The sequence below is a fragment of the Canis lupus genome, chromosome 6 (assembly GCF_011100685.1).
Source record: "Canis lupus familiaris isolate Mischka breed German Shepherd chromosome 6, alternate assembly UU_Cfam_GSD_1.0, whole genome shotgun sequence".
NCBI lineage: Eukaryota > Metazoa > Chordata > Mammalia > Carnivora > Canidae > Canis > Canis lupus.
The window spans coordinates 44,447,017-44,459,194 of record NC_049227.1 but is presented as its reverse complement, the minus strand read 5'-3'; the positions used below and the strand labels follow the sequence as shown (position 1 = coordinate 44,459,194).

Sequence of the window (12,178 nt, the reverse complement as noted above, 5' to 3'; positions counted from 1 at the left end):
TCTCAGGAACAAGCAGAATTAATCCTTTCTACCCCGTGCACTCCACGGGCGTCTACTTGGTCGCATCACTAACATCAGACCACTGTAATTTGATTTTTGGCTTGTCTGTTCCATGACCATACTTTTTTATTAGATAGGTGAGCACCATTTTTTAAAAAGATTTATTTATTTATCTTAGAGAGAGAGAGAGAGAGAGAGAGCATGAACGGGAGGGGCAGAGGCAGAGAGAATCTCAAGCCGACTCCATGCTAAGAGTGGAGCCTGACTCAGGGAGACCATGACCTGAGCAGAAACCAAGAACCGGACACTTAACTGACTGAGCCACCCAGGTGCCCTCAGGTGAGTACCATTTAAAATGTATCTTGGAATTCTCAGGCCACAGTTTAGCACATCATAGAAAGCAAATATGATTTCAAAGGTAAATGAATAATGGCTCATCTCCTTATCTTCTTGCTTAACAGTAAGTAGCATTTGAAGGGTTAAGAAGCAGAAGCCTGAGAGAAAGGAAATAAATGAGGAGGATAGAAGCAAGGGTGAAGCATAGACCATGCCCTCAAGGTCTTCTGCATCCTCACCAGCACCTGGCCGTCTGCAGGAACTCAATAACTGCATATTGATTGGACCCAACCTTTACTTGTCATGATTGCTTTCTTCGGATCCCAAGGTAGCTGCTACAGGTAGTCATTCAGGAGACTAAAAGGCACATGTCTAAGCATGTGCTTATTTTAAATTTAATATATTCCAGTTTATAAAGTGTCTCATGATTATATGAAAGTTATTAAAACCCATTTCTTCATTTTCTCAGATTTTTCACACAGAAACTTTCAAAGGAGATCACTTCTCTAGCTAATCCTATTTCTTTCCTGTAGTCACCTCTGCCCATGGTAGTCTTTAAATACAGCACATGTTGCTCATGGTAACACACACGAGAGAAAGATCTGGGAAACTCAGTGGCCTTTAATTATTCAGGATTTAATCGTGCAAGCATGTACAATCAATATTTGTTCATCTTAATCTGATTACCAGCTCGTGGTGTTCAGCACCTCTATCAACAGGATAACGATATGACACATTTCATAGACTTTCCCTATACTCTTCCAACAAGCTTATTGGAAGGATATTAATCAGCTAATGAACTCATCAATGGCATTTTCAGGAGCCACGGCACCTTCCCGCACCTACATCCCACGACCATATTTGCCTGACATCTTGTGGCCACGAGGAACATGACAGTCTATAAAGCCAACATCTGTACACCGCGAGAACTACATCTTTGAATGCTAATGTCAGCATCACAGTTAGGGCAAATACAAAACTGCTTAGGAGATGTGTGACATGTAATTAGTTCATCTAATTAAAACGGAAACTAGCCTTTTCTTTTTATATTAAAAGGCAAGCTGGAACATGTGATTCAATTCTTCTAAGGAAAGGAACAGGGCCTCTATCCGTGCTGAACAACATCTGGCTTAGTGTCAACTACTGTGGCCACAGAACACTTCTCCTGTGAAGGATCCACCAAACCAGAATGTGGCTCACTGGCCTGAGCATAGAAAGAGGACCTGTGGTCAGCTCCTCTGGGAAAGAGGATTTCAAGCTGAGATTGCTGCAGCAAAGGGGGAAAAATCCTCTGGCTGCTAAAGAGAGGACTGATAAAAGGTTTCATTTTCAACACATATGGTATAGTGTTGTGGCTCACAAACTTTGTTTTTCAGCACCAGGAACATTTTGTTCAAAACCAAATTTAGTGTGGAATTCTATAAATATAAAACAGAAAACATTTTAAAAAGATGCTTTGATTGAAGCAGGTGATCTGAGCTCCCCTGGCTTTAGCTGCCCTTGTTCCCCTGAGATCCTGCCCCAAACCCAGAGCTTGGAGGAAACAGCTTGAAAACCATTAGAAAGATGGAAATTATTAGATTTGAAATCAGAACTCCTAGTTTTGTATTCCAACTCTCCCTCTTGCTAGCTGAGCATCATCTAATAAGTCATTAACCTTTCAAAACCTCAGGTTCTTCATCTATAAAATAGGGGAAATAATATTTATTCCACGGGGTTATTGGCAACATTAAAAGAGGCAGTAAAATGAAAGTGCTGTGTAATTGCTAGACAAATGATTGTGTTGTCATCATCAGACAGCTGTAATGGGTAGTCACGCAACCAAGAGGAACAAGCTCCAGACAATGCCTTGCATTGCCTTCTTGACCAGCTCCCAGGAAATCTGGAGGAATCCATTGGAAGCTTCATTTGACAAATATGACTCTGAGTAAGTTAGAAGAGTTAAGACGTAGTGGAAGGCTCTGAACACTAGAATATCGGGTCTTCAAAGTCAGTTCATTTTTGTCACCTTGCTTTCACAGCACTGGTACCCACTCCCACCTTATGAGATAACCACATCAGAAGATGCGCTTCTTAAAAGAAGGTACACAGAGGCACAGAGAGGTTGTAGTTTGTCTCTGAGCACACAGCAAGCTCGTGACGGACCTAGAACTAGATTCCATTTGTCTCGTCTCTCTGTGATCATCTACCTGCCTAGGACAGCCTGCCTTACATAGGACCCCAGTCTACGTCTGTGAAGGGAGGAAGGACAACCAGGGCTGCACTGAAGAAATCCAATGAAAATAACAGTAAGGCAATTCCAGAATCATTTCTGGAAGCTGGGAGGTGCCTGGGATCAGCAGGAAGAAAGGGAGCATTTGCTTCCCTTGGGGATGGAATATGTTCTCTCTGCTAGGAATAGAATCAGGAGATGTTTCTAGGTATTACCAATGGAGGAATAATCTGGACCAACCACAATAATCTTGATTGACCATCCCATGACTGGGTGGGTACCCAGAGCCCGAAGAGAGTGTGCTACTGAGTGAGGAGGTGAAGCCAGAGGCACCGCCGTGACAGCCAGCTGGATGTGATCCATGAGCTAGGATGCAGACAAACACAGAAGCCCTGGCTTATCCCACAGCACATGTTTAACTAGAATAACTTCTGAGGAAAAGACATATCATTTCCAGGGGAGAACTTCAAGAATGAGTTATGTGATGCATGATTCTGACCCAAAAAAGAGGATATAAGAAGGATCATATATCCTACCAAACCCTCTCCTTTGGCTGAAAATTATATGGTTGTATTGTATCATTAAAGATAATTCAAAAGAAAATGGATATTTAATTTAAAGACCCTTTCTGGCTATTATATAAACCACCAAAATCTGAACCACAGGCAATCTTGTCTATTAATGGCCCAGGCATTTGTGCTTTTTCTCTCATGCTCTTTAATATTTGCTGTTTCCTTTATTTGAACCAAAAGGAGAAAAAGCTCAGTTGCAGAAATAGAACATGTCACACTTGAATTCAGTAGAGTTTTTAAAAAAGAGAGTCTTCTGAGGCAAGATGATAAATGGCTAATAAGAAACAGGGGTGCCTGGGGGCCGGCAAGGAGGGGCTAGCCACGCTTGGGAGAATTCAGGATTCAGTGATAGGTAGCTGCTGTTTCTATCTTCAAAGAAAGAGCTATCGATTCACTTTTAAGGAAAACTAGTTGGATCCTGGGGACTGCTGTAGGTGGGGCAGCGGCTTCTCGAGCCCGCCACCCACGGTGACCTTGGCATGGGGCCACAGAAAGAACAATGGAGAAGCAACGCTCTTAAATTAGTCACTGGGGCCGTTTGATTTGCTCCTGGGCCAGATGTTCCATCACTGATCCCTGCCTGGCCCATATGTCCTCCGCGAACTTGAGAGCGAGCCGGGCCAGCGGCCGCCACTTCAGAGACGGTCCCCCCCATGCGGGCCAAGGGAGGCCTTGGCAGGAACCTGCGCCTGGTTGGTTCCTCGCCGGTGCTCCTAGAGCTCGGGGGCGCTGTGCAGACAGCACACCTGGCTGCTCCCAGGGCCAGGCTGGACGTCTCGGTGGCCTTGACCCCACTGAGCCCTGGTGAGCTCCACAGAGCCCCTCAGCCATGTCCCTGGCCCTCTCCCTCTGCTCATTCCCTCTGTATGAAGCCCCCTGGGATTCAGCAAACAGCCACTGCCCTGTTCAAAGTGGGGCCCGACCTGGCCAGCAGTTTCCCGTCCCCTCCGGCAACATGCATCTGCTGTGCACCGAGCTGAGGGGCCTCTGCCGTCCGAGGGAACGGTGGAGGCGGGATCACCATTTTAAGTGGCAGGTGGGGACGAAAGGCTTGAGGGCCTGTCCAGGGAGGGAACCAGCTAGTTGTGTCCTCTCGTATCTACAAGAACTGCACTGTGGGTGCGCACGGCCTGGGCATCGTCCCCGGCTTCTGGTGAGGCCTACAAGCGACGCACAATTCTTTCATCTGCTCACAATATCTCCTTCTTCTGGAAACTGCCTCCCCCTGCTTTGGGCTACCTTTCTCATGCTGGCCAGAGAATTCCTCTGAAATTTTCAGACCCAAACTGGGAGGAAGGTCTGTCCACGGCAGGCATGGGAGCCCCGGGATGCGAGGCTGGGCTGACAGCAGCTGTGGGCCAGGCGCCCCCCTTGGGGACCTGCTGCAGCTCCGGCCTCCCCTTTGGCTGTTGGATTCTTGCTCCCATTACGTAGCATGCTCCCATATTCTTCCGGTAAATTTTTGCCAATGCCATTTTGAGTTTCTGTCCTTGAATCTAAAAGAGCCCTGACTTCTGCCTTCAGCTCAGGGAGTGACCCCGGGGTCCTGGGACCAAGTCCCACGTCGGACTCCCCACAGGGAGCCTGCTTCTCCCTCTGCCTGTGTCTCTGCCTCTCTCTCTCTCTCTCTGTGTCTCTCATGACTAAATAAATAAAATCTTTAAAAAAAAAAAAAAAGAGCCCTGACAAATAAATGAATCAAATCAAATGGAAGTAGGCAGCCCCCTGAAATCCCCGCATTTCTGAAAGCCACCTGTCTGATTAACCAATCTGCCCAAACTGCAATGCCTCGAATCCTCTATCGGCTGATCAACCTCATCGCACACCTGAGGCCTTCCCCCATGCTTTGGTCTTGCCATGGCTTCTCCAAGGCTGTTGCTTTAGCATTTTAGCTGCCATGTCAGTCAGACTCTTCTAAGTTGAACGTCAGCTTCCCGTGGATTTCATGTCTTGAGCGCCCAGGACCTTTCCAAGGGTAGAAGTTTTATATGCAAATAGATTGGGTTTCCCTTAAACACATGCCTCTTGCCGCCCTTCTGATTTGAGATCTCATACCCCTGCTTCTGCCTCTATCTTCTTGTCGTGTCCTGCTCCTGCCTTGTGCCCTGTCTTTGCCCATGCCCACAAAATGGCCATGACGAACTGGTCTAAATCCAGTTAAAGAATGTATCAGACCAACTTTAGTAATTTGACTGTTTAACAAATTTGTCTTCAAGTAGATTGTAAATAACTGACTTTCAACGACTTGACCAAGACCCCAAACGCTTTACCCAACAGGAATGGGTTGGATAAATGAAATCCAAGAAGAACTTACAAAGTTTAGTCTTTATCACTGTTCCTCCTTTCCCCCTTGGTAAGCTAGCCCACTTACCCCACCAGTGGGTCTCCCCCACCCACAAGATGAATTCTAAGTCCCCGAAATGAAGCGTCGGTACTGTTATCCCTCTTGGGCTGCACCACACTAAGCTCTGGCTGGTTGTGTTACCCCCATCCTGATAGCCGAATACCTCCTTCACAGCATATCTATCACTTGCATTAACTAATTTTTAGTTACAGTTATTTGTTTATTGTGTTCTTTTTTCATGAAACTGTAAGTTCTAGACTGCAGGAACCACTTCAGTCTGGTGTCATCACTGTGTGCCAGGTGCCCAGCCAATCAGTGATGCCTTTTGGGACCCGTCTAATCTCTGGCCTCCCACAATGACTCTGCAGCAGCTTTACTTGAACCTTCTGAGTATTTGGCAGCCTGAGGACCAGGCCCCGGTCATCTGTGCCTTCTCTGGCCATGTGGCTGGGAAAGTCTGGTCCCACCTGCTGCACAAGCCCAGCCCAGCTTTCTGCTTTCAATTGACCTCAGGAACTATGTCCTTCTGGTCTCTGTGTCTGGATAAACCTTCGCCACCTCTGTGGTCTGCCCAGGAAAGGAAGATGAAACACCTGATGCTCATCCTTGGTCATGCTAGGAGAAGGGGGCTCAGTGGGATGCTGCAGAAAAAGCAGACATATTGGGACCACACAGAGCAGTGACTACGTGGTTGGCCACACAGGTATTATCCGTTCTTTGCCGTGTGATATGTTGTAAAGAAGAATTAACAATAATACACACTAATATGAGGAACAAGAAGCCACTCAGAATTTGAAAACAAAATTGAGATGAGTTCAAAGGTTGCAGTTCTGGGGATCCCTGGGTGGCGCAGCAGTTTGGCGCCTGCCTTTGGCCCAGGGCGCGATCCTGAAGACCCGGGATCGAATCCCACGTCGGGCTCCCGGTGCATGGAGCCTGCTTCTCCCTCTGCCTGTGTCTCTGCCTCTCTCTCTCTCTCTCTCTCTCTCTCTCTCTCTGTGACTATCATAAATAAATAAAAATTAAAAAAAAAAAAAAGGTTGCAGTTCTGACAGGCCAGTTGTAAGGACAGCTGAATTGGAAAGCTGTCAGCAGTGTCTCTCTGTCTGTCCCTCTCCTTCTCTGCCTCTCTCGTCCACGTTTTCCCACTTTAGCTGCACTTTCAATGGCACGCACCCATGGGTTTGGCTGTCTGAAAGGACAAACCCATCTTCTGAGTCCAAATGACCTTCTAACTTTTCTTCCCACAATTAAGAGGCTCAGCCTCGGTGTCTCATTCCAAGGCTTCAGAAGACTTTCCTGTTGTCTCAGTTTAGATAATAAGATTTGCCTGGAAACTAGAGCAGCCAAGTCCCGGCTTTGGATATGTGCGTGGAGGGATGGGGGTGGAGGAGAGAGAGGCAGATCCTGAAAAGGGCTGGGTGCTGGAGAGCTAGTAGGCACTGCCACCCCCCTGTGTGACAGTGGCTGTTGTGAAAATAAATACAGAAGCAAACAGAAAATGCCTGGCCCCGAGCAGGTGCTCATTGCCTTCTTCTCCCCTCTGCCCCATCGGGCCGCACTGACCAACTAGCTATGGAGGATTCACATTTAGAGTCTCTATCTGAAGTCACACCCTCGGCCCCTAGGATTCCCTACCTTTCTCTTGCTTTCAAAAAAAAAAAAAAAAAAAAGTTCTGGAAAAATGTGAAATGTTTTTAATTACCGTTGGGTTCATAACTCGGTCCAAAGTCTCCCTGTACATAGCCTACAGCTTTCCACTGGACCCGGTAGAAGCAGGTCTCCCAACACCCCCACTGGCCGCAGGGGCTCCAAGGAGCAAGCCTGCCTCCTAAGCAGAACCCTTGGGTGCCACGTGGCCCGCCCCCACGAGGCTGCTGCCCACCTGCTCAATCGGACCTGGGCCTCCAGAATTTAGGGCTGCCAAATTTAGCAAATAAAACCAACCAACCAACCAAACCAATCCCCCCCCCCAAAAAAAAAAACAAAAACAAAAAAACCAGCACATCCTGTTAAATTTCAGAGAACAACACATACTTTTTTTAGCGTAGGACCGTCCCAAACATTCATTGTATACCTGGAATTTGAATTTAGCCGTCTCCTGTATGCTTATCTGGCAACATTCCTTGGCTTGTCTCATTCCCTGAAGGGGCTCGTTAACCGCACAGGCCCCAAGCACACACGCCTCCAACCCCAGCGGCTCATGGGATTGCTCAGTAAAGTGAATCGTCTCCCCACCCTCGCCTGTCTGCCTCTTCAGGAGTCTCTAAGCACCGTCCTGCCCGTTCCTGTCTGACCAACTTCAGCCTCGGCTCGACACGCCTGCTCGTGTATGCTGGACGCGAGCCCAGCCCAGGCCCAAAGCAAGCCGAGGCCTCAGTTCCACACCTGCTCCGTCTGTAGCCAAAATGGGCACCGACTCTGCTCATGAACTAAAATGTAGGCATAAAAAGTGAGCCCCTCCAACTCTCCTCTTGGCCATTTTGTGGGCATGGGCATTTCCTCTAAAAGAGTGATCATCCCTCCAGCAAGCAAGGGCTCAGTCACCCTCATGCACTATCTCATTTCCCCCTCTTTTCTGGGCACCAGTGACATATTCCAGAAAGCCTCCCTGGCCCTCATTTCCTCCCTCTGCTGAACTCTTTGTACTGCCCTCTCAAGGTGGTGGTGGTGGTGTTTCAGCTGGTGTCCCAGCAGCTTTATATTCCAGAGGGTGTCACTGAGGGGAGAAGGAGGAGGAGCAGACTGTATGTGGAATTCTCCAGGTGGAGGACCGATTAGTCTCGGATGGTACCCCTGAGGAATGCCAAGGTGGGTAGTGTATCCGAAACCATTTCATTTGACTTGATGACTTCCAGAAGCCACAGATTTTCATCTGAGGCTAAAAGAGCTACAGCTCAAATTGTCAAAGATCCCAAAGCAACACCGAAGCAAGCCCCAGGCCTTATAACCTCAAGATTCTGAGGGGTAAAGGGTAAGAAGAGATCAGAAAACTCTGAGCCAGTGTGGCCTGCCAGCTGTCAGAGGGAAAGAAACACCTGCTCGAGCCACTCTTGAAGACCAAACAAAACATCTCTCAAATTAGAGAAAGGAAAACCCTTCTCATCACAAATAAAATGTTTGGCAATTGAATAAACTTGCATCAACTCATTTTGGTGGTGGTGACAAATACAAGCATCAAAAGAGTTTTTCAGAAAGCCCAAGAGAGAGCAGATGTTAATTAGAATAAAATTGTAGCCAGGCAGGCTGAATTTCGTTTTGCCCTGGTGTTGCATTGTTAGTTCTCCACATCCACCTAGACTGCTACCTGTGCGGAAAATAATCTGCGTAAATAAGTCGGTCTATAGAAGTCATGCTCCACGTGGGGTCCGGGGCCAAAAGTATCAGCGTGACATAGGAACTTGTTAGAAATGCAACTTCTTGGGTCCTACTGCAGGCCTCCCGAATCAGACTCTGGCACTGGAGCCCAGAACATCTGTTAACAAGCCCTGCGGGGGGTTCTGATGTACAGCAACTTCTCAGGCCCCCCCGCATGGTCCCTGGGGATTACCCTGAAGGTCAGCCACTCTAAGGCTTTAGACAAGAGAAATGGCTACCTTTTTTTTTTTTTTTTTTTTTTGTCTAATGTGTCAGGAGTCTAATGTGGACCTAAAGGTCCTTAAAACTTTACTTGGCATCAACATGAATGTCAAATGTGGTGTTAATTCTGGGCACAGAGAGTTATTCATGTAGTTACCCACAAACCTCTCCAATAACAAAGGCACTGTTTCTTGTTCCTCACCCTTGTCTGGAGTTCTGAAGAGGAGGAACCAAGGAGGAAGTGAGAGTAGAAGAGGAAAGGGAGAGAGAGAGAGAGAGAGAGATCTAAATTTTTGCTGGTCAACATGGAGCAACAGTCCAAGAAAACAAATCTCTTAGGGGTTGTAATATTGTCTTTTCCCCGACCCTCAAAACAACTGATGTATCAGTCACTTTACTTAAGAAAATCAAGAGAGAGACAGTGGAAGGACGCCCCTACCAGTCACACTGTGAGGGCAACAGAACTCCAGGCTCCTCTTGGGACTGACATTCACATAAATTTGATAAAATGCTTATACCTTCCATGCCATTTAATTTTTGCTTACACTTTTCACTACAATAGTCACTCTTTCACTCTTCATTTTAGAAAAAAAAAGATTTAAATTATGAATCTTTCAAAGACGTGGCATTTATGAAATGAGTCCTAATTGTTAGCAGCTGGGCTGCCCCTGCTCCCCAGGTGCGGGCTCCTAAAATGATGAGGAAAGCATTCGCAATTTCTTTCAGTTGGTGAAAGTCAAACATTCTTGAATGAGATTTCAGCTGGCGTTCTAGAATGTCTAAATGTCTCAGTTCTCACCATAGAAGACTTGTGGCTTTGGTCTCTGCCTCAGTCCTGCTTGGAAACTAGGGGACTGCTTGTTGCCCCTGACTAGAATCCCATCTCAGTATACACAGCCTTAATCTCCATTATTTTTGCCTTGGTATATGGCTATAAATTAAAAATTCATATTTTTAAAAAATGTATTTAAATTTCAGTTAACATACAGTATAATATTAGTTGTAGGTGTGCAGTATAGTGACTCAACACTTCCATACACCGCCCAGTGCTCATCACAGCAAGTACTTTCCTCAATCCCCAATCACCTGTTTCACCCATCCCCAACCCACCTCCCCTCTGAAACCATCAGTGTGTCCTCTAGAATTGAGAGTCTCTGTCTTGGTTTCACTCTTGTTTTTCCCCTTTGCTCATGTGTCTTATTTCTTAAATTCCACATATGAGTGAAACCATATGGTATTTGTCTTTCTTTGACTGACTTATTTCGCTTAGCATTATACTACTGTCTAGCTCCATCTATGTGATTGTAAATGGCAAGATTCCATTCTTTTTGGTGGCTGAGTAATACTCAATTGGGTACATGTACCGCATCTTCCTTAGCCGTTCATCAGTGAGGGGACATCTGGGCTGTTTCCAGAATTGAGGTATTGTTGATAATGCTGCTATAAAGGTCAGGGTGCATGTATCGCTTTGAATGAGTATTTTTGTATTCTTTGGGCAATTGCTGGATCTTAGAGTAGCTCTATTTTTAACTTTTTGAGGGACGTCTATACTGTTTTCCAGAGGGGCTGCACCAGTTTGCATTCTTGCCAACAATGCATGAGGGTTCCCCTTTCTTCATATTCTCTCTATACCTGTTGTTTCTTGTTTTGTCGATTTTGGCCATTCTGACAGGTAGGAGGGGATATCTTATTGTAACTTTGATTTGTATTTCCCTTGTGATCAGTGATGTTGAGCATCTCTTTATGGGTCTGTTGGCCATCTGTATGTCTTCTTTGGAAAAATGTCTATTCATGTCTTCTGCTGATTTTTTAATTGTTTTATTCCTTTTTGGGGCATTGAGCCCATGTATTTTTAAACCTCTGGTAATTGTATTGATCTTAGGCATTCATTTTTGTTAGGGGCTAGACAATGAATGAATCATGTCATACTCTGCGGTCTTTGCATTAAAGTATGTTCGCAATGTCATAAATTTAAGAAATCAGTTACCAAATAGCAAACACGCACATTGTACACACACACACACACACACACACACACACAGTGATTGGTAAGATTTGGGTTTTGTGAGACTGATGAGGTTTAAATCATTTGCTTTACATTTTGTGATCAGAAAAAAAAAGAAAATTTAATCTTAAAATAATAAACAAATAGTTTGACTTCAGAGTAAACCCCTAAAATGTATATTAATTACTGTGGTGGTCTTAGCATAGTACATAAATTTTTTGATACTCCCCTCTCCTTCTTCCTGAGCGTAAGCTGGACTTATTGTCTCTTTCAAAGGAGTACAGAAAGGAAAGAATAGTAACTTTACAATGGAAGGACCCGAAAGCTCCATCCTAACCAAGTCAAGATTAACATCACCAGCATAAGTCATGGTGACATTATGTTGATATCTTGATGAGAAGGGCACTACACCTCAGTGGCATTCTTCCCCAAAATTCATAACCCCAGTTTAATCATGAGAAAACATCAAACACAAATTGAAGAATATTCTACAAAACACCTGACCGATGTTCTTCAAAACTCAAGCCCTTCCTTGAAAAACAAGGAGAGACAGAAATTATCATAGTCGGGAAAAGACCAAGGAGGCCGGACAAGTGAATACGGAGTGGCATTCTGAATTGGATCCTGGAACAGAAAAAGGACATTAGTGGAAACTGTATTGAAATGTGAATAAAATCTGTACCAATGTGAATGTCTATGTGTTGAAAAATGTACCACAGCTTTTATACAATGCTAACATTCAAGGAAGGGTATGTGGCACTCTTTCTACTATCTTTGTGATTCTTCTGTAACTCAAGTGATTTCAAAACAAAAAGTTAAAAACATAATAAGGCTATTGAACATTTATAACCACACAAAGCCATCTTCTTGCCAATTGTAAATCATACCCAGGCAGCTATTACACGATGGCATTGCTCTCAATCCTAACAGACACAAGAGCTCACAAAACTTCCCACGGGAACATCACAGCCTAGGGACATGTGAGGTGGCCCCTGCCTGGGACAGAGAGCAGCTGGAAGGGGAAGTCACTGCTTCAGTGTCCTGCCTGGCTCCACTGTTAAGCTCTCCTCTCTCACCTGACCACCCCCAGTGGGATTTACTGCAACTTTCTTGTTGGCTGCCCTAGAGAG

General features: G+C 45.5%; 1 long non-coding RNA gene across 1 annotated transcript; it reads left to right on the top strand.

The window, feature by feature from the left end:
- Positions 1–276: 276 nt before the first annotated feature.
- LOC111096507 lies at positions 277–3,157 on the top strand. Its single transcript, XR_005360401.1, has 3 exons — positions 277–339; positions 462–2,263; positions 2,358–3,157. It is a non-coding gene; the product is annotated as an uncharacterized LOC111096507 (long non-coding RNA).
- The last annotated feature ends 9,021 nt before the right edge of the window (positions 3,158–12,178 follow it).